The following is a 26,705-nucleotide window of genomic DNA, read 5'->3' as shown; positions in this document are numbered from 1 at the left end:
TTTTATGCGTTAGGGAAATAAACCCTTTGTTTTTTAAACCACTACTATTTTGGGGGTATTCTATTAAAGAGGTGTTCAATGCCTTATTTAACTTTAGCTCTTTTTGCTAAGTTATCAAGAGCAGCAAAATGATTAGAAAGCCACTCAAAGTGAAGCAGAGAGATGGGGTGAATTGCAGATTGAATCTTGGGCTTCTGTACCACTCATTCGTCAAATGAGTGCTGAGAACCTAGTATGTGCTAGGCATATACAAAAACAACATGAAGACCTGGGCTGTGATTTAACAACAGTTACCTCCTTCCTGATAATCCTGTGGAATTCTGTTGAGTCAGATTCATTATGACCAGTGTCTGCAAGAGCGTGATGAGCTAAGCCAGTGATTTCCTGTCACTCAGTCTGGAAATGGGGAGAGAGACAGACTGGCATTGGCTGGAGGGGTCCTGAGAGGCTGTCAGACACGGTGGTAATCAGCTTCACTTGTACACTGGCATCCCCCAAGGAGCTTAAAAATTCTGATGCCTGGGTTCTGTCTCCCTGGATTCTGATTCAATTCGTCTGTGGTGGACCCTGGGTATGTGGATTGTTGAAGGGTTTCCCTTGATGAATCTAATGTTGAAAAACCCTGATCTAAACCAATTCAGAAACATGAGGTGACTGCCCCCCAAGTGACCTAGAGGATCAGAGGCAGGTCTCGTGCTGTCCGCAGAGTGCTCCTCCGGTGCCTGGCTGGCCCTCAGAACCTGCCCCAGGCTGGGTACACCACCAGGTTAATTCTTCCTCCCCCTTAATTGTCAGTGAGGTAGGATGTGTGGTGCTGTAAGCACACCTCTGCTCCCAGCTCAGTGACAGAGCTTACTGCAGCTCATCAGTTTCCCTAACAAGATTTTCCTTGGTGACAGTGAAACAAATCATTTTAATTAGCATTAGATAATGAATTTAAATGGCATTGAAGTAATTCCAAAATCTGCCTTAACTGCCCCAAATAACATCATGCAGGAGGTACTCTAGTGGGATTTATGGTTGAAAAACGGCTATGCTAAGGACACAACTGAAAGGTTTCCTTGCATGGGGTTATCCTCCCTGGTTTTATTTTGTACAAACAGTCCGGTTAGCACAGAGACTGGCCGAGCTGCAAGGATTTAGATGTTGTTTGGTGTCCTTGCCCTTTATCAGGTGTGCACATCTCATCTGCTTGTCCTCCTAATGTGGCTGTGACCCTCCGCTTAGACCATGCTGTTAACAGGGAGCTCATTCTCAAGCTCCTGAGAAGCCCTCTCCACTCTGTAAGTCCTTCCTTAGACTCAGCTGAGATGGTACCCCTGTCATTTGTCCCTTTGATCCCAGTTCTCTTTGGGAATTCATTGCCTGCCCCTCAGTGCCAGGGGCAACATCTCTGGGTGTCCCAAGGGGTTTGAATAGCCGTTGTGTTTGGGATGAATACTGCTGCTGTTAGCCTCTGACTGGTGGGACTGGGAAAAGAACGCATTGTCCTCCTGGCCCTGAAAGAGCTGCAAGTCAGGTGCCCTTCCCCTTCAACTTCCATGAAATTGGCAGTGGATAGGTTTGATTTCCCTTTTTCTTAAAGAAAAAGGGAAAGGAACAATCTTATCAAACTGTAAGTCATGGGGCCATCTGTATGCCTGTCTAGCTGTTAGTGTCGTGCTATTTTGACGTAGAAAAAGGGGCTCTGCCTTCTTTCACTAATTGGCCAGACCCCACTGTAGACTGTCTATTCCTAGACCTTAGCAGCTTTATGATTATGGGATTGCACGAGTGACAGACTCAAAGGTGACAGTCTTCTTGCATCACTTGAATGTACATTTTATAAAGTGAGATAGTAGAAGACTTACATAAGGGCTTTTCTATGGGCAAAGATCAAAGTATTTTGTTCAGTCTCTATCTGAAACAGTATTTTTGGAGTTAAAAGACGGAGGTACTATAGCCACATTCTGTGTTTCTTTGATCAGCTCTGACACCAACTGATGTCAACTTGGGTGCTAATCACCCAGAGTTAGAGTGGGGCCTCTGTGGGTTCAAAGGCATGGTCCCCAACTAGAGTGCCCTTTCTTCAGATGCCAGCCACACTTTGGGAGTCCCCAGACCACTGTGCTTCTAACAACTGGCTACCAATTCAGAGGTTCCCACAGCACTGTTTTTGATAAAGTGATGCATAGAACTCAGGACAGCACTGTGCTCATGACTACTGTTCTATCACAAAGAATTGGCATTAGGACTAGCCAAATGAAGAGCTGCATAGGGCAAGGCTTGGGAGGGCCTGAATGCAGAGCTTCCTTGTCCTCTCCCAATGGAATCAGGGTGCACCATCCTCTGTATACATCTACGGGTTTACTAGTTGGGAAGTTCCACTCAGCTCGATGCCTAGAGTTCTTACTGGAATTTCCTTATGTAGGCATGATTGGTTGGATCATGACTTGAACTCTCTCTACCTTCCCTCCTTGGAGGTTGGACTGGCTCAAAGCCCCACCCTCTAATCACATGTCTTACTGGTAACCAGCACCATCCAGGGTCATTGCATCTCTTAACCATAATCTCCAGTGTAATACAAGAGGCTCATGAATAGCAAAGACCCTTCCATTACTTAGGAAATTCCAGGGAATTTGTCTGTCTTCTAGGAACCAAGACCAAAGGCTGGTCAAACTTCTTATTGTATAACAAGACCGAATCTACCAAATGCACTTTAGAGTAGAGGGAGGTTGGAGTCAGGTGCTGTCGACAGTGCACCCACTTTCCACTCTGTCAACATGTGGCCCAAAGTGGATGCAAAATGGGAGAATTGCTTTATTTGGTCACCATACTTCTTTCAAAGGATTTTGCGATGCTGGTATTTAAATGATTGTACTCTATATTGTGCATCATTAAATTCATATATTTATACATATATCCTATGTATCAACCCATAATCTACATTAACATGCCATATAGGTAATTTTCAAGTTGATTTTGGCTAGATGTGGTTTTACCTTACCCACTGACTTGAAAACCTAACTTCCATGTAAAACACTATTCTATTAAGCCAATTCTTCTATGGCTTTCCAGAAGTTGGATTATTCAAATCCTGTTTGAACCTTTTTGGTAACCAGTTGCTCCTGGATTTAAGGGTCCACCCATTCAATTGTTGGACAGCTTAATGGTTTGATAGTAACCATGGTCCCCTGACTCAACCTGCTATAGTCACACAGAGTACACCATCTGTTAGAAGAAGACTTCAGATATTTGAAGACTGATATCCTGTGTGCTATGAAGTCATCCTTTTTTTTTTTTTTTTGTAAGCAATCATTCTCTGATTTCTTCAACTATTTTTCATATGTTCTTCTACATAGATGGTTTTAGTACAACCTCATCAGCCTTCCTGTGGATATTTAATGTCCCTTGTAAAGTGGTGTGCCAAGAACTGAATACGATACTCCAAGAGTGGTTAAACACTTATAACATAGCTCTTAATTTACTGATGGGACATTCTAGGCCCATTAATTCAATCATCTTGCGATTACACTTTTTTAGCTTTAATTATAATTTCTCTGCCTTTTCACAGATGAAGTAAATGTACTTGGTAGACACATGTCCCTGGGATGCCCAGCACACATCTCCTTTCCTACTGGTAATGCATCATGAATTTTCCTTGGGCTAGCCAGCCACTTCCCCATTCTCAGTCTCTATACCCAGAGTTGAGAATGTAACCCAGGCTAAACAGTGTTCTATTCCCCTTACCAAGGTGATTGGATCTTTTGCTCAAAGTATTAGGAAAGAAGGTTTCTTTCCACTGAGGTTGCCATATTGATATAAGAGCCTTGAGCTCTACCACTGGATGAAGCCAACAGGGTGGAAAGCAGATGAGCAGGATTGCAACCGAGGGAGAGACTGAGTTTTGTGACGTCAGTAGTCCAGCTTCCAACTCTGTCTGAAGCCAGATCTAACCTGGACTTGACAGTTACTTGAAATTGGTGTAAGCAAACAAAAAAAGAAAAACAACAAACCCAGCAAACTTTTTAGTCAAGGGTCCTAACTAATACAACTATTTTCCATTCAGTAAATGTTTAACAACCAGTCCTTTCAGGGAAGAGAAAGGAAAAGCCTTGATTTATAGTGCTAACTACTTTCTGTAGTTGAAATACCCCTCGGGAACAATTACAAGCTAACAATGTCAATGTCGTCCTAAGTTTTCTGAAAACTCAGTGATCAGCTCTCACAAGGTAGCTTCAGCACATTATTGCTTCTGTGTCTATACTCAAGTTACTAATACAAAATTGATCGAGACTAAGCCAAGGATTAAGCTCAGAAGCCAATGAGAAATTTCCTCTGCTCTCTAACTGGACATGGACACAGCAATCAACATCCTCTGGGCAAATCCAACAAGCTACAAATTTAGCTCTTTTTACTAACATCCAGCCCATGTTTCTACTTTGTCCATTATCATTAGAAAACATCAGAAATTTTGCTCATGGCAGGTATACATCCTTGGATCCCTGTCCCCTGTTGGTTCAGCCACCATGAGAAATAAAGTCATGGTGTCCTGACTTGTTCTTAATGACCCATGCTGCCTCCTGAAGATCACTGCTTTCCATTCTAAATGGCAAGCCACCTGCCAGAAGTTCTGGTGGGATTTTTATTGCTTGCCAGGGGTCTATCATTTCTGGAATCTGTCCCTCTTCCCACTTAGAAAACTTGAACATTGCCTGTGTCTAGTCTTCCCTCACTTATACAGATGATTTTGGGTATGTGCCATGGGAGAAATCAGAAATGATTAGAGTTGGAGTGTTTTATAACATTTGTCATTTTCTTTTTTGTAATTTTGCCAACATCTGTTTTCCTTCAACAGATCTGCTATTTCATAGGGGTCTAGAGGCCTGCCTTATGTAAAGAATCTGGAGTTTTATTCTCCAATCTTGAGATCTGTGTCTCCTTTAATAATGTTTGCTATAGGCTTTTTGATCAGAAGCATACTCCCACTGGTAGAACTTTGGTTTCTCTCTCCTTGTGCTTTACCTACATGCTCTTCACTGTGTATTTCAGGTCTGTGGATTTCCAAATAAGACTATACTCTTAAACATTTCATCTGACTCCCCTTTCCCTTCTACTAGGCATTTCTTTTAAATGATTGAACTATCCATGGGCCTCTCACCATTAGGTGAGATTATCAACCCACCAAGGTTTCAAAATACCTAAGACTATAGTTCTCATCTTGGATTGAAATTCCATGATAATTCCTACTTTTTTGGGGGAAGGGGGGTACATCGATATAAAGACCTCTGAGGTCCTCATCACCAAAGCTAAACACATCTCTGTGGTTTCCTAGTTAGAATTACTGCCATTTTATCTGTCATTTTTATTTTGTGTTTTTATCTTTCAGTGTGAGGAACTTTCTCAAATTGGTAATCATGAACTGGCAGATACACTCTTGTGGATCCCCTGGTATTGGTGATACACCCACACCCCTGGCCTGGGCCATGGTTTTTTCATGGCTTTGTTATAGTTTTCCTAGCCAAAATGCTGTTCCTGGACACCATCTATACAACTAGCCCTTCACTTTCTAAAGCTCCTTGATTCAGCTGTCCTTGGAGGGAAAACAATATGAAAGTAAGGCCTATGTCACCAAGTTCCTCCATCACCAAACCAGGAAGTGGTAATGGCATAATGATTATAATGTTCAGAAGGGAATCCATTCATTGTTCTTGAGTTCTTTTTCCACCCTGGCTATTTGTGGACTATGTGACCTTGGACAAGCTCTCGGCTTTGCTTTTCTTTCTTATCCGATGGGTGAAAAAAGTCTGCTCTGCCCAGATCTGAGAGTCACGTTTAGAATGAAATGAGAAGATGTACATGAAAGACATGGTGAGTTGAGCATTACACACAACTGACAGGTAACATTATCAAGACTTCCTGTGAAGCACAGGATGTGAAATTGAACTGGATTTGTGGAATTTCATTATTTCATCCATCATGATCAGGAGGTCTTATTTCCCTGATTGAACATCACAGTGGAAGGAGAATCAAGACTGTGCAATTTGCTGAACTCATGAATCTTCATTTGATCTTGAGTTGGCATCTCCACTAGGAAAGGCACTCCACTAAACAGAGCAAGGCAGGTTTGGGACTGATGGGATTGTTGTCACTGTAGACCAGCCTAAATGAAATGGTGCCCACTGATAAGCACTGCAATTAAACTGCTTCCTATCACTTTAAATAAACCTTCTATTCATTCCTGGTCCCTGGAGAGTGGAGGGGGAGAAGAGAGAGAACTAAAAATACTGGCTTATGTTCATGTTGGTAATTTAATGTTGGTAATTTATAACTGATAAGACTAATTGCTGCCCTTCTTAGTGGGCTGTCTAGAAGGTTTGTTTAAAATCCAATGGCTACTCATAAAGTCTCAAGGAAGGGAGAGGTGCCAGGTCTGGGCCTGGTCTGTGCCATAATTCCTTACCAATTTGAAATAAAGACTAGCAATCAGGCTTTTACAAAGGACTTACAAGTTAAAGCTAAGTAACTGAAAAGCCATGGATTACATGGGAATATTATTTTGTGAATAATACTCAAAGACATGATTGTGAAAACACGGGACATAGGGAATGTGTTTCCCCCAACCCTGAGTCCTTGTCACCCCCACTGCCCAGCCAAAGATGCTTTAGTGCCCCTGAATGCATTAACCATGGATTTGCCATCAGATCTTCATCAGCATATGTGATTTTGATGGATAGACCACCAAGATATACAGTACAGACACAGTAGAGCAAACTGGAGTGGGGGAAACCATCTACAATCCTACCAAATTAACTGTCCTTCCAGCTCTTGTTCATAGCCATAGATATTTCCCACAGAGTAGAAACAAATTGGACAGCACTGTAAGATTCTTCCTAAACAGATTAAGCCCATTGTGATAGTATTGCAGAAGTCTGATTTCAGTCATTTTTAGGGCTCCGTGGCTTTCAACCCGGGTACACAGGAGAATCTTTGACAAACCTGGTGCAAGACTATGGGAGGGACCTGGTCCCTGGTCTGAGGTTGTCCCCATCATGGCCAGTGGTGCTAAAGAGCTGGTTCTCTGCTGTCTGCTGGGCATGCCTGTCCCCTGAGAGCCCCTCAGAGTCCTCCACTATGATCTGGAATGCTGCTTCTGAGCTGTGGCAAGTAGGGTCCATGTGCCACGGTACTCCATAGTTGCCCTCTGGCAGGGACCCTGAGTATAGGCAGTGACTTGTGGAAACACAGGATGCTTCCTCTCTTCCCAGCCTCAGGCAGTTGTTATCACCCCACCAGAGAAACACAGAGACAGAAGCAGAGACATAGGCAGACTCCTTGCAGGGAGCCCAATGTGGGACTCAACTCCAGGATGCTGGGATCACGACCTAAGCCAAAGATAGATGCTCAACCCCTAGGCCACCCAGACACCCCTAGTTTTAACAACAAAAATTACCAAAATAATGTCATATACAAATAAATGCAAAAATGTAGATATAACATTTGGTGCCCTGCCTAACGGTTTGAGAAATGTGGCAAGGTGTTTAAAAAACCTGTAGAGGGAGGCCAGCTTGTGTCCAGGACTGAACCCTCAGGAGGGGCAGTGATGTCATGAAAGTTCATAGGTGGTCAGCCTTATAAACTCTGAATCATAATTCTGTCGTTATCCAGCGGATGATTGATCTCTTAGACTGTTAACCAAGCTCACAGAGCCCAGTGCATAAACCAGAATGTCAACTTAGTGATTTGTATCATGAGCATATAACTGTCAAGCAGATCAAAGCTTATGTAAGGTCAATTAGTAGAGATTCATCAAGTGTCTGCTGTTGTAAATACAGCCATGAACAGACACACGAGGTCTCTGCCCTTGCGTCATAGAATCTGTTGGTCTATTTACCCTCTTTCTGTAGGAAAGCTGCTTTTGTGAGCCTGAAATTAAAGCAAAGGTGGTGAGGTGAGTGATCTTGAACAGGTAATGGCATCTTAATATCCTTCTTTGATAGTCCAAGAGTGCACCTGTCCAAATGTGGACCTATGGGTCCAAAGCCTTTCCTCTGGAAGATGCCAGAAACAACGTCTAATTTGAGGTCCCAAATCTTTTTTTTTTATTAACTCTATCTAGACTTCTCATTTCTAAAAAATGAAAATATATTTTAAAAGTTCAGAGAAGTGGTCATCATCCATACTGAGATGAACCACTTGACCCATTTATTTTCAATCTTCCTTTAAAATAGAATCACTACAATGGCTTTTAAAAAAAATAGTATGCTCAATAATTCAGAGAAGTACATAGATAATTGAATGAACAACTATCCAAAATATGCCACCCAGGAATACCCCCATTACTGATGTTACTTGAACAACTGCCCATGAACACACACAGTTTGAGGAAAATGTGGGTAGATTACATGGTAACAACCCTTATTTAAAAACAATGCCCTGAGGGGATCCCTGGGTGGCTCGGTGGTTTGGCGCCTGCCTTTGGCCCAGGGCACGATCCTGGAGTCCTGGGATCGAGTCCCACATCGGGTTCCAGCATGGAGCCTGCTTCTCCTTCTTCCTGTCCCTGTCCCTGTCTCTCTCTCTCTCTCTATCAAGAATAAATAATCTTAAAAAATTAAATAAAAAATAAAAACAATGCCCTGCTATACATGTTATTTTTAGATGAAAATAAATGGAAGTTTACCTAAGTTAATAGCAGAATAGAAACAAGTAAGCAAAAATTATTTAAGAGCTAGTATTTCTTGAAAGATACATTTAAAAAAAATTATGAGAAACATTAAGAATTCAGAGGTGTTCTCTAAGTTTATGTGCCAATTTTAAATTGTATCAACTGCTTCCCTGTTTAAAACCTAACCCTTGAACATTGATTCTTCTGTCACCCCTTCTCCAAACTTCCGATTCTGTTATGTTTATTGTTTTATATATGAACATGTGGATTCATTTAATGACTGGCTTCATAATGCTCACCCTGTCATCACCACTCCTGTGACTTCTGGGATTAGCTGCATATTCCATGTGATTCAGCGTTTAGTCCCCTCTTTTGTCTTTGTGTCTTCACTGCTCAGTTCCAGATACTGGTTCTGTATTGGTTGACGTCTTTCGTATATTAAGATATTCTGTCTGTTGTCTTTGTTTTTTGTTTTTTGTTTTTTTTTGTTTCTGTTTTTTGTCTTTGTTTTTTAAAGAATGTCTAGGCTGGGTATAATATCAAGGAGTTACACTTTCTCCTCCCCCCCCCCCCGCCCCCACACACACTTTGTAAGAACTTTGCTTGTCATTCAGCATTGAAATGGAGCTGAGGAGGAGTCTGGAGACAGGTTGAATTTCAACCCTTGCAGGTGGTTTGTTTTTTTGCCTCCATACTTACATTCTTTATTTTGCATATTCCGTGGCTTAAAAGGGAGCTCTATCCAGAATTTGGGGTCGAGGCCATGTTGGGTTCTGTGCTCAATGGGGAGTCTGCTTGGGATTCTTTCTCTCCCTCTGCCTCTTCCCCCATTTGTGAACTTGCACTTGTTCAGTCTCTTGTGTGCATGTGCTCTCACTCTCTCTCAAATAGACTTTCAAATAGATAAGGAAATATATACATTCTAAAAAATTAGTATACCACTTATCTGTTTCTTTCTAGATTTCAGCATATTTGTGCTAATTCTCTGGATTTTGTAAACACACAAGTATAGCTTTTGGAGTAGCAGGGGAAGGTTGAAAGTTGGACTTCTGAACTGCTCCACATAACTGTTTTCCTATGTTCTTGGCTCCTGGTTTGTAAGTTTTATTACATTATTTTTCTTTTCTTGTTTGATGGCTGTTGATTTGTTTTGAGTTGGGTAGCCCACTTTTTTGCTTTTTTAATAAATTTATTTAGGGAGGGAATACTTAAGATGCTATTTGGGTCTGTTCTCTTAACCACAGGAGCCCCTCATACACTAGATTCAGATACCTTAATATCACAGTCTAGACTACAAAGCTTGACTGACTTTCTTGTCTATGAAGTTAACTGTGTGGTTCTTCAAATTATCACTCTTTGAAATAGAACATGATTAATGACTTGAAATTGAGGTTAATGATCATCAGGAAGTGATATGCAAAGGGCTAAAATGGTGCTTTGGTTTAGGTGTGGCAGTTCCCACCCCTATTTAAATTAATTTTAACTACTTTAAACCATTATTAATATTTAACTGACTTCTAACTATGCTAAATTTCCAGACTCCATATGTTTATAATTTTTAATTTATTTTTTATTTTATTTTATTTTATTTTTTGTTTGTAATTTTTTTAACAGAAAACTCAGAATGGGAAAGGGGAAAGAGGAATTAGAAGTCTTATTTTTTTTTTAAAGATTTCATTTATTTTAGAGACTGTATGAGCAGAGAGTGAGGGAGAGAGAGCGAATCTCAAGCAGACTCCATGCTAAGCGCAGAGCCTGATGTGAGTTTCAATCCCAGGACCCTAGATCATGATCTGAGCCAAAATCAGGAGTCAAGTGCTCAAGAAACTGAGCCCTGCCCCAGGCACCTCTAGAGGTCTTACTCTTAATCTCCACCCCCCCCCCCCCGCCCCGCCCCGGCTCAACAGTATCATAGCCATGGTCAATGGTGTTACACTTTAGGAGTTTAATTTTTCACTTAATTATATTCATTCAGACACAACCTGGCAATTTGAAGAAAGATCTATGGGTGAGATTTACCCAAATACTTTGAGATGGGGTCAGTAGTTTTTCCCCCTTCTCCAGTTTGAGAGCTGCTTTGAAGTCAGTAGCTCCCCTGAGCAAGCTGCTATCTGCTGTCTCTGTTTAACAACACCCCCTGCTCTCTCCCCCCACCAAAAGAACAGTATAAGTACTGGGCATTCTGACATATCTTAGCTACTCAAGATACAAAATTGTCTTCTTGGTGCTAGCATCCCTTGTGACAAGCAGCATCCCTTTACCTGATCCATCCTGAGATGAGAAACTCGAGCAACGGACTTGAACTACTCTGGGAACTTCAAAAGGCAGCTGGAAAAATAGATAGGAATTGGAGATGAAGGCTGTATCTGGAAGTGTGTGTAGCAAGATCCTGAAAGGTGAACAAAAACATTCAGGGCTTTCCATTTTGGCAGCCTGTCCTGGATTCCTTGGATCTTAGAGGCCGACTTCACATCTATGAAGATACAAAATTAGGAACCTAGAGAGAGAAAGGGTCTAGGTCAAGGTATCCCAGCAAGGTCGCATTGAATGTAACGATTATAACCAGATTTCCTGTCTCTCATTCTGGTCTCACCACCCAGCCTGGAGTTTTAGATCAGAAAGCAAGGGAAGTGAGAGAAACAAGTGTTGCTTTATTTTGATGGAGGGAATAAAATTGGAAAACTCCTAGGAAAGTTGAAAGTATCCTACATATATTCCTTACCTAGATTAGCTGATTGTTTTGTATTTGCCTCTCCCTCTCCTCCCTCTCCTCCCTCTCCTCCCTCTCCTCCCTCTCCTCCCTCTCCTCCCTCTCCTCCCTCTCCTCCCTCTCCTCCCTCTCCTCCCTCTCCTCCCTCTCCTCCCTCTCCTCCCTCTCCTCCCTCTCCTCCCTCTCCTCCCTCTCCTCCCTCTCCTCCCTCTCCTCCCTCTCCTCCCTCTCCTCCCTCTCCTCCCTCTCCTCCCTCTCCTCCCTCTCCTCCCTCTCCTCCCTCTCTCTCCATTTATTAATGAGAAACACAGAGAGAGAGAGAGGCAGAGGCACAGGCAGAGGGAGAAGCAGGCTCCATGCAGGGAGCCCGACGTGGGACTTGATCCCAGGTCTCCAGGATCGTGCCCTGGGCCGAAGGCAAGCGTCAAACCGCTGAGCCACCCAGGGATCCCTCTTTCTTTCTTTAAATATATTGATGTATATGCATTATATATATATATTACAACTATCTGAAGGTCAACTGGAGAGATGTCCCTTTGTCCCTAAATACATACATGTGTCTTTCCTTAGACAAGGACATTTTCTCACACAAAGTACAATTCTCCAAACCGTGGTATAAAACTGTTTCCTAATCCATAGTCCATATTCCAATTTTGTCAGTTGTTCTGGTAATGTTAATGCCCTTGATGGTTTCTTTTTTCTGGCTTAAGGTCTAATCCAGAATCAAATATGGCATCTAGTTGTTGTACCTCTTTAGTTTCCTTTACCTGGAATAGTTCTTCAGCAACTTTTTTTTTTTCATTCTTGACCTTTATTTTTAAAGATCACTGAGGAGTTATTCCAGCATGCCTCTTGACTTGTGTTTGCCAGATGAAATTCAGAGTTTGCATCTAGGGTAGGAATAGGAGGGAAGTAAGGTTGTATCCCAGGTATGTCAAGAGGCACCTTCCTTTGGTTACATCTATTGGTGATAACTAAGAAGCATCTGTCTTGTCAAATTCAAAGCTACTTTTTTTCATAAGAATAAGTAAAATCTTTATTTACTTGTTCATGAGAGACACACAGAGAGGGGCAGAGACACAGGCAGAGGGAAAAGTAGGCTCCATGCAGGGAGCCCGATGTGGGACTTGATCCCAGGACTCCAGGGTCATGCCCTGGGCTGAAGGGTGGTGCTAAACTGCTGAGCCACCGGGCTGCTCTAAATAAAATCTTTAAAAAAAAAAAAAAAAAAAGAAAAAGAAAAGAAAATATCTTTTGAAGGTAAAAGTCAAGCAGGTTTCCTTGCAGCCCATGATAAAAGACCTGGCTTCCTCAAACTGTGACCCAAATGTGCTGTGTGTGGCCCCTGCCCAGACTGCGTTGTTACTCCCATGGAAACTGGCCAGTTTCCATTCTTGTGCACATGTCCCAGCACCATTTATTGCAGAGACTACTTCCTCCCACTATATGTTCTTGCTTCCTCTGTTGTAGATGAATTGACCATACACCTTGGGTTTGTTTCTGGGCTCTCTATTCTGTTCCATTGATCTATTTTTGTGCCTGTACCCTACTGTTTGGATAACTACAGTATGTCTTTATAGTATGACTTGAAGTCAGGGAACATGATATCTCCACCTTTGCTCTTCTTTTTCAATCTGGCTTTGGCTATTTGGGATCTTTTGTGGTTTCATACACATTTTAGTAGTAGTCTAGTTCTGTGAAATATATTATTTTTTAAAAGACTTATTTATTTTTAGAGACAGAGAGAGTATGGAACAGGGCAGAGGGAGAGAGAAACTCAAGAAGACTCTGTGCTGAGTATGGGGCCCATTGCAGGGCTCAGTCTCACAACACTGGGATCACAGCCTGAACCGAAGCCGTGAGTCAAATGCTCAGCTGACTGAACCACCCCAACACCCCAATGCCATTGGTATTTTGATAGGGTTGTATTGAGTCTATAGATAAGCATGGACATTTTAACAACATTAGTCCTTCCAATCTCTGAGCATGGAATATCTTTCAATTTATTTGTGTCATCTTCAGTTCTTTTCATCTGTGTCTTACAGAATACAGATCTTTTACCTCCTTAGTTAAATTTATTAATGCATATTCTTCTTGATGCAATTGTAAATGGGATTATTTTCTTACTCTTTCTGCTAGTTTATTAGTGTATAGAATGCAACAGATTCCTGTATATTTGTTTTGTATTCTGCATATTCAATGAATTCATTTAGCTTGATAGTTTTTGGTGGAGACTTTACAAATATTTTTTTAAAAGATTTTATTCATCCTTGAGACAGACACACACACAGAGAGAGAGAGAGAGAGAGACACAGGCAGAGGGAGAAACAGGCTCCATGCAGGGAGCCCAACGTGGGAATCGATACCCGGTCCCCAGGATCAGGCCCTGGGCTGAGGTGGCACTAAACTGCTGAACCACCCAGGCTGCCCATTTACAAATATTTTTACATGAAGAAATTTTTCAAAAACAAAACAAAAACAAACAAAAAGGTTTAAAAAATACTTCAGTTTGGAAATTTTGTTTAAAAATTAGGAGATGCCTAGAAATATTTTACAAAGGGTAAAATATCTTGAATTGAGCAAAGTATTGTTAATAAAATATGAGGCCCCTCTAAAAAAATTGAAAATCAATTCAAAATTTGAAAAATTCCAAGTACTTCTCTTTAGCTTTATAGAAGTCGTGTTAGAAAGGATACTGGCCAATTAACATTTTCGGTACATTTTATATCAAAGGACTTCCAAATTTATGGAAAAATATCAATTTAAAGTGACTCTAAATTCATGATAGAGTTTTTCATCTTTTACCTGTCAAGGAAGAACTTCTTCCAAAAAACGATTAGTTTGTATCATGATGAATAGTGCTCCAGCTGCGTTAGGTCCAAAGTCTGGATTTTTTTGTAATATCAAAACAAGATAGAGGTATCCCTTACTACTTCATTCTGAATTTTATCTGAGATCTGGAAAAGGCTACCCTTAAAGGGCCACCTTGTTCTCACCTATTCTGAGCTAAGACTCACGTCTACCTTTCCTCAGTGATTATGACGCTCTCGCTTAGCTGGCAGTATATCTCAAGGCCTCCTCCCATTCCTTGAAAAGAAATATTTTCCCCTTCAAAGAAAAGGAAAGGGGGCTTATTTATTTCTTTATAGAAGGAAATGTTACAAAAATATGCTAAAAGATACACGTATTCAGTATCCATAAGGCAATAATCCATTGTATTTTCATCTCAAAATTTTTGCCTTTCTATAAACTAGAATTGTTTGCATCCTGTTAGACCTCCAAAAGTTAACTTCTAGCTCTACAGAATTGCAAAATAGTCAATGAAAAGTATAGACCTCTTCAGAATCAGATAACCTTGGAGAGTTCCTCTAAATATCTAACATTCTTTGAAAAGGACACTTACTCATCTTCTTGCCCGTTACAAAATTTTTCACTATTTTTCCTGACATATTTAAATTGTGTGGATTTAAAATCTGCAAGGTAAAATTCTGTACACCAAAAACTTAGAGAATATAGTCATTTTCAACTGCCCACTATCCAATTATCAAATAAGAGAAAAATTTCCCCACCCCATATACATACATAGGCATACTTAGACCCCCAAAAAATGAATTCCATTCATTTTTCTTGACAACAGATAGTCTAGACTTGAGCTTTTGGAGGTAGACAGGCATATACAGAGACGTGTGTGTCTGGAACACAGTGTTTTGGCACCTGTAGAAATGCACCTATTAACTTGTATCCTCTGCTCACCCCTAGGGAAGCCATAAGAAGCAGATACACAAAACTGAAATTCTGTGACTTGTCTTGTGTTAAAATGCACACTTGGCCTTAGCCCAACTATTCCATCCTTGGAAGGCTTTAAATGCAAAGAGACCATCGTCTTCCTGATACCTTCACAGACTCCAGGGTTAATGACTTCAACACCTTTTTTGGAGGATGCACTTCAACCTGTAATACACCTCAACTCCTGTTCTTGCAAGACAAGCACATCTGCGTTCAGATGTATATTGCCTTGTTGCCATTAATCCTAGAGTTAAAAATTGAAATCTGTACCCAGGCCCTAGGCAGAGGGATAAAAGGAACCTTGGTATTTTTTTTCCTACCCTTTCTGTCTTCTTGGTCCTTATTGTTCCATCCCATGCCTTCAGGCAGTCTGAGCCTGAAGATCTTAGATCTTAGTGAGAAAAAGTTGTCAAACGCTCCCCTGTTGCTCTCTGCTCTGGGATCCAAATCCTGTCTGCTCTCAGCACAGCAGAGCTGCTCTCTGCTTTCTACCTGGTGAGTCCTGAGTTAGGAGGGACGGGGTGTATGGGGTTGCTTCAGGGCATTGAGGGCTTCCTGGGAGGAGAGTGAGAAGTGGGCACAAGCCAAAAGTCAGAAAGAACCTGCCACCATGATTTTACTTCTTTTTTCTTTTTTCTTCCAGAAATGAGCCTATTAATAGGAAAAAAGCCACCACTATTTGTTAACTTGATATGCGGACCCAGGCCCTGTTCTTGGGCCTACATATATATGATCTAACTTTGTTGTCATTATCATAGTCCCTGTTTTATAGTTTACAAAGCATTTTCTTACCTTTATTGCATCCTTTTGAAAGGGTAGAAAAGATTCCATTCCCATTTGGGGGATGGGCAAGTGACCTAAGTGATGTAGGTAGAACTCAAACCTAGTTCACAGAAGCGGCCAGATTTTTCCTTGGGAGCAGCTTAAAGGTCCTACTCCACAAGAGCTATTTTATTCCTACCTGTTTGGGAATATTTTAGAATCTGCTTCTAAGGGTCAATGTGGAAGGCAGCCATGTCTTAGAGCCCTGCTCCATCATGATACTCATGTATAGCTTTCTCTCTCATACAGGCATACATATGAAACTTGTGATCTCGTTTGGGGGAAGAAACCATGGGTTTACCTTGATAAGCTCTCCTGAGGGATCTACTTTCTTTCCATCAGTGTAGCCCACTTTTTCCCAAGGGACCAATCCAAGGGCAGGCTCAGCCCAATGCTGTCATAATTCCTAGCTGGACCTTCTGTCTTGAGTCTTTGAAACCTATTCTTTGTGGATCACAAGGCTAACACATGAAGGTACTCTATGGAGAATGATGATGGTTTCTGCTTACATATTAACAATCTATTGCCGCATAACAAATTATCCCAAATTTAACAGCTTGAAGCAACATGTATGTGTTATCTCCTAGTTCCTTTGGGGCAGGAATCCTGGCTTCGATTAGGGTTCTGGTTTAGGATTAGTGTTCTGGCTTAGGATCTCTCATGAGGTTCCTTCAAGCTATCCCCTGGGCTTGCACCTCAAGGTGGTGGATCTGCTCACTCCTAGGGTGGGATTATTAGTAGGACTCAGTTCTCCTCTGGCTCTTGACTGATACCTCAGCATATGGGCTTCTCCATCACTTCTTAATGTCCTCATGACATGGCAGTTGGCTTTTGCTAGAGCAAGTGGTTCAGAGAGGTCCCAAGATGGAAGCTGCAGTCTTCTATTACCTAAGGTCTGGTGCAACCTACTATTACTTCTGCTGTAGTCTATTGATAACACAGATGAGCCCTAGTACTGTGTGGGAAGAGAATACGCAAGGGTGAAAATATCCAGAAGTAGGGGTCCCTATGGGCCATTTGTACGAAGGCTACCACAATTCGTCTATACAAATATCTCACATTTTTCAGAGAAATTCTCATATTGTTTTTAAACTTTGGTTTGAGTTTTTGTATTTTTTTAGCATGAATTTATCTTGCTTTTCCAATAAATCAAAAGCCTCTCAAGGAAAGAGAATACGACATTTCCAGATTTCTTGGCCTTCTCCCAACCCCAATCCTCCCAACCCACACCAGGAAACAAAACAAAGCAAAGATAAATGAAGCTCATGTGGATTTGGAAAGAGTATTCAGTGCAGGAATTAGGCAGGCTTCCTTACATTCTTGGCCTCAAATTTTGCCTCTGTAAAATGGGAGGCAGAGGAGGAAAGATGGGACCAGATATTCCCTGAGGACCCTTAGCATTGCAAGGGCATTTTCTAAAATAGATGGAACTCTCCCCATTTGACACATAGGGAAACAAAGGCAGAGTTGTGGCATTAACCCAAGGTCACCAGGGTAGTCTCTGACAAAGCTGGGAGCAGAACCCTGAGGACTGTGGGACTGGTTAAATCTGGGCCAGCCAGCATCTTATCTGTTGTCATAGTAGTGTTACCATTACTACTAGTTGTACTAGTTCTACGGCCCACAACCACCCCTGCTATTCATGTAGCATCTGCTAACGGCCACATCCATTTCAAGGGTTTGTGTTATCCATATGAGTCACAACAATCCTGTGCCATAGGAATTCTTCCCTTTATACAAGGGGAAAAATTAATCCTCAGTGAGTTTTACCTTGATGATTGATTCTAAGGCACCAAAGAAGGAGTGGAAAGCAAGAATTTGAAATTTGGAGGCTGAGTTGAGGGCAAAGTGAAATAGGACACCCCAGAGGCAGGGTGACTTCATCACAGCCACCCATGACGTTTGGCAAGGCAGCTGCCCTACCTCATGCTGACTGGGTGAAGCAGCCTCCAGGGCCACCTGCGTGCAAAACAACCTTGACTCCATAGCTATCTAATGGCATCTGGGGCAGGTGGGCTACTATACTCTGAGCCAAGAATAAGCTGGGGAAAAAAGAGGTAGTATGCTTGCCCTACACATGACAGGGTGTCCTCCACTTCCAGGTGGCAGAAATGGCCACCACTGTGGTGGGACTGGAGAGAGAAGTGATGACTGAGGGATCTGTCCTAGGAGGAATCCTGCACCTCCCCAGGTCTGCCTTACGAGCAATCAGGGCCTCTGTCCTTTCCTTGCAGACCCCAGGCTGCTTCTGTCCCTAGTCTCAGGATATTTACCTCTCTTCTCCTGCATTTGGGCTACTCATAGTCTAGTCTCTGTTGCTCTCCAGTTCAGTGTGATCCCACCTCACCCCTTTGTGTGCTCCAGCTCCCAAAAGAAGGCCTTAGTAGCAGCTCTGACAACAGCTTAGAAAGTTCCTAATTTTCCCTGAGATAAGAGACCCCAGGATACAGAGGCCTGGTGATTCACTTGAGAAATAGCTAGGGATAAAAAGAAGGGAATTGCTTTCTTATGTGTTGGGGTGTCTTCCAGCAAGGAGAAGGCAAAACGTCACAGTTCTTTACGTTATCCTTCCATTTATTCATTACAGGAGACCGACATACCTGGTGTTACTCTCCAAATCTTACATCTCCAAAATGAGGCTCAGGCAGGTTAAATAACTAACCCCAGGTCATACCTGTAGTGAGAGGCGGAGTCAGGATCTGAACTGAGATACATGTAACCTGAGCCACAGGCCATGGGTCTAATATCTGAGTGCCCATGACAGGCTGGATTCTATCTTCTGGATGTTTTCTGGACGTTGTCTAATTTTAAGCCTTGCAACAACCTTGTGAGATAGGTATTACTGGACCACTTCACGGATTATGAAACTTGCTTAGCAAGGTTAAGTAACTTGCCCAAGGACACAGAGCTAGGATGTGGCAGGAGTCAAGAGGAGGTTGGAATGTAGGGCCTGCCTTCCCTCAGTCTCCAGGGCCAAGAGGGAATTCTAAGTACTGGGTGCTCCAGATAAGATTCTCTCTTGTCCCTACTCTGTGCTTCTATCAATATGAGAGATGGTGAATCCAGGACTTCATGTCTTCCCCACCTTCCATACCCACAGCTTCACTACCACCACCTGCCCGGAGACCAGCAGGACCATCTCACTGCCTCTTCATCCATGTTTGTGCAAGTGCCATATGAAGCTTGGACCTCCAACATCAGCACCTGGACTTTGATTCTGACACGTCCTATTTCCACCCCAACTCCTACCCTTCCCAAGTTCTACAGCCCTTCCACTGGGGGCCTTGGAGCTAGCATCAATCATCATAATTCCCCCTATACCTTAACGTGTCCTTTGAATTTTGAATGCGCTCACTTACTAATAAATGTATTACATGTTTTGTAGTAGAGGCACCATTGGATGGGCCAATCAGCTATTGGGTGGTCTGTGCCATGTAGATTGTTGCGTGTCCTTGGTCCACCTGCACATTAAGTACTCTTTTCATTCTCCAGTGAAATGATGATGCTCAATGATATCTGGCTCTCCCCAGAGGACCCTGTTAACCTGCAGTCCTCTCAAGTAGTGGTGGTGGTTTCCATTCGAACAGCCCTTAACTACTGGGCCTGGAGTAAGATAAGTCTCCTCCTACCTCCCGATCATTCTACTCCAAACCAGATTTGAAATGCTAACCTCTCCCTTCTTAATACACTAGTGATTCCTTGAAGAGTAGGACCCAGGTCCCCATCATTCTCTTCAACACCACTCTTGTCCAGTTCTTGGTGACCTTAACACCTACATGGATGACACTTCCAGTGCCCTTGTCTCTGGGTTCCTTTAATGGCTCTTTTACTTCAGATTCTCACTAACATGCTTCTACTCCAGAATATACCACTAAGGGAACTAAAGCTGTACCTTAAAGTTGATTTCAAATGTTCTACTTTTTGTTTAGCACTTTCTATTTTTCCAGTTCACTGTTGTCTGAACTATGAAAATTCTTCTACAGCACCAGGACCTACAATCCATCGATCCTTATGCCCACCCTAAGTATGCTGTCGCCCTAGGGTGTTCGTACTTGGGGTTTGTTCTTTCCTGCAAATACCTGCAGGGTTCACTCCTCTGCTCCTTAAAGGCTTCGCCCCAGCACCCTCCTTTGCCATCATTTTTTAACATTGCCCCCCCCCCCAGTATTGTTGTTCTATATGGATTATTTGTCTCAATGTACTTATCACTAAAATACTACCTATATTCCTTTTTATTTCTCTGGGCTGGAAGCCTTATGAGGGCAGGAAATCTTGTTCACTGTAGCTCAATGTCTAGAACAGTGCTTGGCACATGCATGGTTATTGATATTTATTATTGAAAAAGATATGCTAGGGCTACATTTTTCAACCCAGGTCAGTTGGACTAGAAAATTCCTCCTTCCCATTTTTCTGAGGATGTAGGTGGGATGTCAGGCAAAGGAACCCCATCTCACCCAGATGAAAAACTCACCCAGATATGAGTGATTGGCAGGCAATATAGTATCAATTAAAATTTTGAAAAAAGATGAAAATTCAGGTAGGTTGCTGATCTCATGAAACTGTGAAACAAAAAATAAAAAAAATAAAAGAAAATTAAAAAAAAACTATGAAACAATCTTGTTGCTCTACTCTGCTCTTGCTCTTTTCTTTCTTGTCTTAATCTCCTGCTCTTCCCATTCTATGTCTGTTTTCCTTCCCTCCATCCCTCCCTGCCTCTCATTTTGTTCTCACTCCTTGACCCCTTTTCTCTTCTCCTTAGCTTTCTTGAAGAACAAAGCAAATTATTTTTTGGAAAGAATTTTAATTTCCAAGGTGTAGGAAAAATGAAATTGTCCCTTTTCTTGAGGTTCCCTTGAGCATCCTGTGCTTTAATGAAATAAATGGCCTGAAGGAAGACATAGTGAGTGGAGGTCGGTTGGTGGGTCTGTCCGTTCTTGGGTTCTGTCTTCCTCTCTATTTGGCCTCAGCTCTAGGGGGATGGGCAGGACAGGGCAAACTTCTCACTGGTCCCTTGCCCTGTGCTATGTCTGAAATAGAACTAAATGACAGCCTAGAGATTTTGAAGAAATTTGAAGGAAGAGGGAGGGAGAAACCCCTCTTGATAGTGCATCCTGAAGCTGGTAGAAAAACAATTCTTTACCAGATGCCAAGTTTTAATCTCCATGCATGACCAGTTTTTTTCTCTCTGTCTCCATGAATTAACCTACAATAGTTGTAGTTGGTAGAACTGAGGGACAGGTCTGATGGTAGAGTACCTACCTCACCAGGGGAAGGAGAGGTGTCAGGAAAGTACACTGCAAATAATTTGACAGTCTTCACTGGGCAGTGTATGGAGCAGCATGGAAAGAACGAGGACTTTGGTTTCAGGTATAATTGAACTCAAATCCTTATTGCATTATTTTCAACCTTCCAAACCTTGTCAAATATGGCTCAACTGCTTTGTGCCTTATTTTCCTTTTCTGTCAAGTGGAGATACCAGTCCCCTCACTGGGTGATCATAAGGACTGAAGACGATGCATACTAATGACAACCAGGATGACCATGATGATTAATGTGAATTTGGATATTTATTATGGGACAGACTTTGTGCAAAGTGTGCCCTTTAGCTCACATACATCACCGGAGTATGCCTGGCACATGGTGAGCATTTAATACATTTTAAATAGACTTGTTATCTAGCACTTTGAAGGAGAGTAAGAAAATGACTTTGGGGGACATGAACATTTAAGACACATGAATATTTCAAGTCACTTCTCTAGTGTGAGATGGAGAAGTTTCAGCTTCCCTGGAACTTTGATACAAAAAGAAATGGATGAGGATCCTTTAATGGCTCAACCAAATGGATGAGGTTATGGCTGCAGAAAGAAGTCCAAAATCTGTGGCTTTACCCAATGAAGGTATATTTCTCATTCAGACTACATGTCTAATGGGGGTTAATCTGGTGTCTGCTCATTGTCCTTCACAGAACTTGGCAAATGGATGCTCCATCTTGACATCTGTTTCCACAATTAACAACACATTAAAGAAGGAGGACTAGTATAGAGAAGCAGTAATCTGTATCTCTTTTGCTCATGTTTGGCCAAACCAAACCACTTGGCCACATATTAGTTGAACATAGTGGAGGCATGCAATCTACCGTGCATGTATTCAAAGAGCACTAAAATATTTGTGGACAGCCCAATGACTGTGGACACTAACAATCACCACACAAGGGCATGCCCTGGATGATGAGAATCACTGACATTCTGTTTTTACAAAATGAATAATAAAACCGAATGTGAACCAAGCACCTACCCTAGGATAGATATTGTGCCAGGTGCTTTTTGTTCATATAGCCGTTAATCCTCCCAAGAAGGTCTTAATAATCTCCATATTCTAACGAGGAAACTGGGACTCAGGGAGTTTCATTTACAAGGGCTTAATAGTATTAAGGATAGCATTAGCATGGTCTGCAGTTTTTCTGGATTTGTAGGGAAATCCTGTAAAAAGAAGAGTGCACTAGGAGGCTATAGAGACTGATTTCTTAATTTTTGAAATCTGAGCATGTGCCAGGATGGCAAATAGGTCTTGAGTGTCAGCTCTGACAGATCTGTGTTGGCTGCTAGAGAACTGTGATGAGAAGACTCTCTAATGGGAAGGAGTCATGTGATTAAGAATCTCTGCTCTGGGCATAAGAAGGGGGTGGCAACAGGGCAAACAGATGTGTGCCATCTCTGGGCATTTTTCTTAGCTTCTCTGGGTCTCAATTATATCACTTACAAAGGAAGGTGAATAAAACCTTCCCGGAATAAAGATAGGAGCCTGGCCAACATGATTTCTTGATGTCTTCAGAGGGCACCAAAACTTCTGTTTCTAGGCGCATATATTCCCACTTATTTTATGCACAGTGTTCCATCATGTAGTCATGAAAATCCATTAGTATGTGTGGGATGGAGCTGGGGAAGGGAATGCCACAGATTGTCGTTGAAAACTCATAAGGAGAGCAGAGCTAGAGGCCTTTGGCAGGAAGCATGAATCATTTATTGGCACTTAAGGATGCCAGTCATCACTGCCCTACCAAACAACTGTGAGCTGGCTATGCTCCTAGTCTATAAATCTAAGGGCTCTGTTTCTCAGTCTGGGGCAATATTTTGGGGAGGCATGAATCTTCAGATTAAAACCCCTCATCTTTTCAGAAGAATACAGCAATATATTTTTCTCAAGGTAGACGAGACACTAGTCAGGATTCCAATGGGAAATAGCACACTCAAAGGGTTTTTTTTCGAGGAGATTATAATAAAGATTCTATTTACAGAGGTATGTTTGGGATTAGGGGGATCAACAGAGAATGGTAAGACGCTCAGTGACAAGGAACAGCAAGAGGCCATTAGCACTTGTGGCCTGAAGGGACAATTAGAGGGGGGAAGGTAAGGTGTCCCTGGAACCCATGGGCAAACAGGAGGGTTGTTTAACTCGGGTCTGGCTGTAGGAACTCAGCTGCTGCTCAGGATAGTGGCACACAGGGAGGGGGCAGGGAGTAATGCCCAGAATGTTCTCTTATCTGTTGATATCCAGCTAGAGGGCAAGAGAGCCTGGGTGGTACAGACACAGGAGACAGACCCCTTGGACTCTGCAGTAGGGCAGAGAAGGGTGAATAATGAATCTAGAAGGATAGGTGGAAAAAGCCCAGCACACAAGAATAGACACATAAGGTAGAGTACTCATATGTTGAGTCACATCAGAGTTGAACAGGGAGGGAAAAGAGGGAGGACTTGAACAGAGGGAATCACCTTCATCTTGATCTTGGGGGCCAGGAGATCAGCCTGAGAGAAGCAAGTTTGAAGCTCAGCAAAACTTAAACCTACTTTCCTGGACCTAGACTCTTAGGGAATACGGTTGTTGGTTTTTAGGTAATAATTTAATGTTTTCCCTTGTTCTTAAGAAAGGTGCCTGTGAATATGGCTGCTTATATCCTTGAAGCTGAGGTGAAATGAAGGAAATGTTTTTGGTCCAGGTTGGGTTAGAAGTTGAAGGAGATGGTATATGGTCTTGGGCTGGGCCAAGTGAGGGAGCCCAGAAGTCCCTCAGGGTGAAGCTTGGGACCCACCTAAGTGATAGACATGATTCTTTGAGAGCTCTTTCTGTTGTGCATGTTTTGGTAGACTTATCTTTGCTCTTCAACAAAGGAGGCTCTTCCAGGCCACCAATCAGGTTGATAGCATCTACTTCCAATGTGTCCTTTTTTTTCCTGGAAAGGCATCCCAGCTTTGAGCCAGAACAGGGGACTGTCATGTTTTCTTCTTTTCTCAGGCCTACTACCCTCCCAAAAGCCAAACCCTCCTTCTAACCTCAGTGCAGATGCCCCCATGAGGGCAGAAAGGCCCATGACTGCATTGCCCAGTATGGCAGACTGTAGCCACGTGTGGCCATTCACAATTTAAATGAAATTAGGGGCACTTGGTGGCTTAGCCTACAGTCTACTAAATGTGTCTCTTGATGCTCGGAGTTGTAAGTTTGAGCCCCATGCTGGGTGTAGAGATAACTTAAAATCTTTTTAAAAATAAATTTTAAATGAAATTAAACTTAAATTTAAAGATTTAGTTTCTGAATCACACTAGCCACATTTCAATTGCTCAATAGTCATTCCAGCTCTGTTGTATTAGACAGCACAAAACATTCTCATTCATTATAGAAAGTTCTGCTGGACAGACCAGTCTAGATCCTCCTCATAGCCCCAGATAGTTTTTTTGAATCCTATTCCTGGACTATCTTCACCTACAGAATCCTCTATTTGGTAACAGGTGACCCTATCTGGGCTTGTATGGTTTTGTCCAGCCAGCAAATAGAACCACATTTATTTAGTTCTTAACATGTGTGCAAAACAGTGTACTGAGGGTTGTTAATACATTGTAATTACCACACAGCCTGACAAAGACATAATTACCTCCACTTTAATGATGCAGAAACAAGCCCAGAGAATTTAAATGACCATACAACTGTTAGCTTATACGGTATGGAATTACCAATACTCGGCCATTTTTAATTCAACCTCCTAGTAAGTGGCAAAGCCAGGTTTCCCATCCAGATCCAACGACTATGTCAGGTTCAGTGTGGCCGAGCCTCTGTAAGTGACAACCTTGAGACCCACTTCATAGGGCTGTAAGGATTCAGTGAAATAATTTTGGTTCTGTTCCTGGCATACATTGGGGCTTGTAGAATTTTTATTTTTTGGTTTGGTTTTAACTCCCTTCTGTCATTCTGTCTCTCTTGGAAGGTAGAGTACAGCTGTCTAAGCAGATGGGGGTGTGGAGTGGCACACCACCGTCTACTGGATCCCCTCCCAGGGACCTGGAACAGCTCATCTTCCTCACCAAGTGCTCTCCCACCTATCTTCGCCTACCCCACCAGTCCCCACCTCTCTCCATCAGGGCATCTCTTCTGCCCTGAGCCCAGGGAAAGTATATGATGGACATCGACTCTTCTCATCGTTCCCATTGCCCCTCACAGTCCAGCAAATGCACTTCATCAACAAACCTCTCCACTGGAGACCTCAGGAGGAGCTAGAAGATCAGAGGTGTACTGGAGGGGCTGCTGCTGCTGCCCTGAGCATGTCAGGTGATTATATAAGCTCTGTGCCAGACCTCCTGCATGCTGCAACTCTGGGTTCATGATTGTTTCTGGCAAGGAATCAGATTCGAAACTTCTCCCTCTTTTATTTAGTAAGAGGGAAGAGAAGTGCCACCCAGCTGAGCATCTTGCTGTTTGGGTTGAGCTTTAGGACTTGGGGGGGGTGGTAATTCCCATCCATATGAGGAAATTTTGTATCTCAAAAACAGTAGTGTTTGCTGGATAATAAATATGACATGCCTGCTTAAATTTGAACTGCAGATAAGCAATAGATTAATTTTTTGGTAGAAGTATATATGATGCAATATTTGGAACATATTTCTATTAAAAATATTTATCTGATGTGCAAATTTACCTGGACATCCTGTATATTATCTAGCAACCTTAGAGTAATTGGGCTTCTGTCTACCCTTCAGATGCCAGGTCACTTATGATTTTTGAAAAAACATTTGAGAGAGAGTATGTGTAAAAGAGCACAATCAAGGGGAAGGGCAGAGAGGGAGAAGCAGGTTCCCTACTTAGCAGGGAGTCCGATGTGTGGCACCATCCCAGGATCCCATTTATGATGATGTGAAAGATACCTGAGAATAAGGGGGACCCCATTTATGATGTGAAAGACACCTGGGAATAACGGAGATTTACATGTAATTTCCTGGCTGCATACTAGTTTTGTATTCATAGCTCTTTGTGAAGTTATTTAGACTCCTGGTTCTCAAAACATAGTCCTGGACCAGAAATGTCAGCATCACCTAGTATTTGGTAGAAATGCAAATAAATTGCCATGTCTCATCTCGGCCAATGAATCAGACACTCTGGGGGGTGGGGCTCGCAATCTGTCCAACAAACCCTCCAGGTGATGCTGATTCAGTTTGAGAACCAGAAATTTAGATTCTGAGCAATCAGATAGTCCTAGGCTTGAAACCCAGTCCCATCATTTACTGACCATGTCAACTTGGCGGAATTACTTACCCTCTCTGAGCCTCTGTGACCTCCTAAACAAACTTGAAATATAATACCTCAATTAGGATGCATTAAGAATTAAATGAAGTTACATAATATGAAATAAACCCCACAGCACCTGTCACTGTAAGAACACACAAAACAATTACTTATACTTTTATTGTACAAATATAG

General features: G+C 42.2%; 1 long non-coding RNA gene across 2 annotated transcripts; it reads left to right on the top strand.

Annotated features, from left to right (window-relative positions):
- The first annotated feature begins 303 nt into the window (after nucleotides 1-303).
- Nucleotides 304-26,545, top strand: LOC140621716 (uncharacterized). 2 transcript variants are annotated; one of them, XR_012021492.1, is made up of 4 exons: nucleotides 304-571; nucleotides 1,174-1,283; nucleotides 21,433-21,605; nucleotides 25,219-26,545. It is a non-coding gene; the product is annotated as an uncharacterized lncRNA (long non-coding RNA). The 2 variants fall into 2 exon arrangements; XR_012021514.1 differs by lacking the exon at nucleotides 1,174-1,283.
- The last annotated feature ends 160 nt before the right edge of the window (nucleotides 26,546-26,705 follow it).

The sequence above is a fragment of the Canis lupus genome, chromosome 1 (assembly GCF_048164855.1).
Source record: "Canis lupus baileyi chromosome 1, mCanLup2.hap1, whole genome shotgun sequence".
Lineage (NCBI taxonomy): Eukaryota > Metazoa > Chordata > Mammalia > Carnivora > Canidae > Canis > Canis lupus.
Note: the sequence above shows the minus strand (reverse complement) of the source record. Positions and strands in the feature narration are given on the sequence as shown.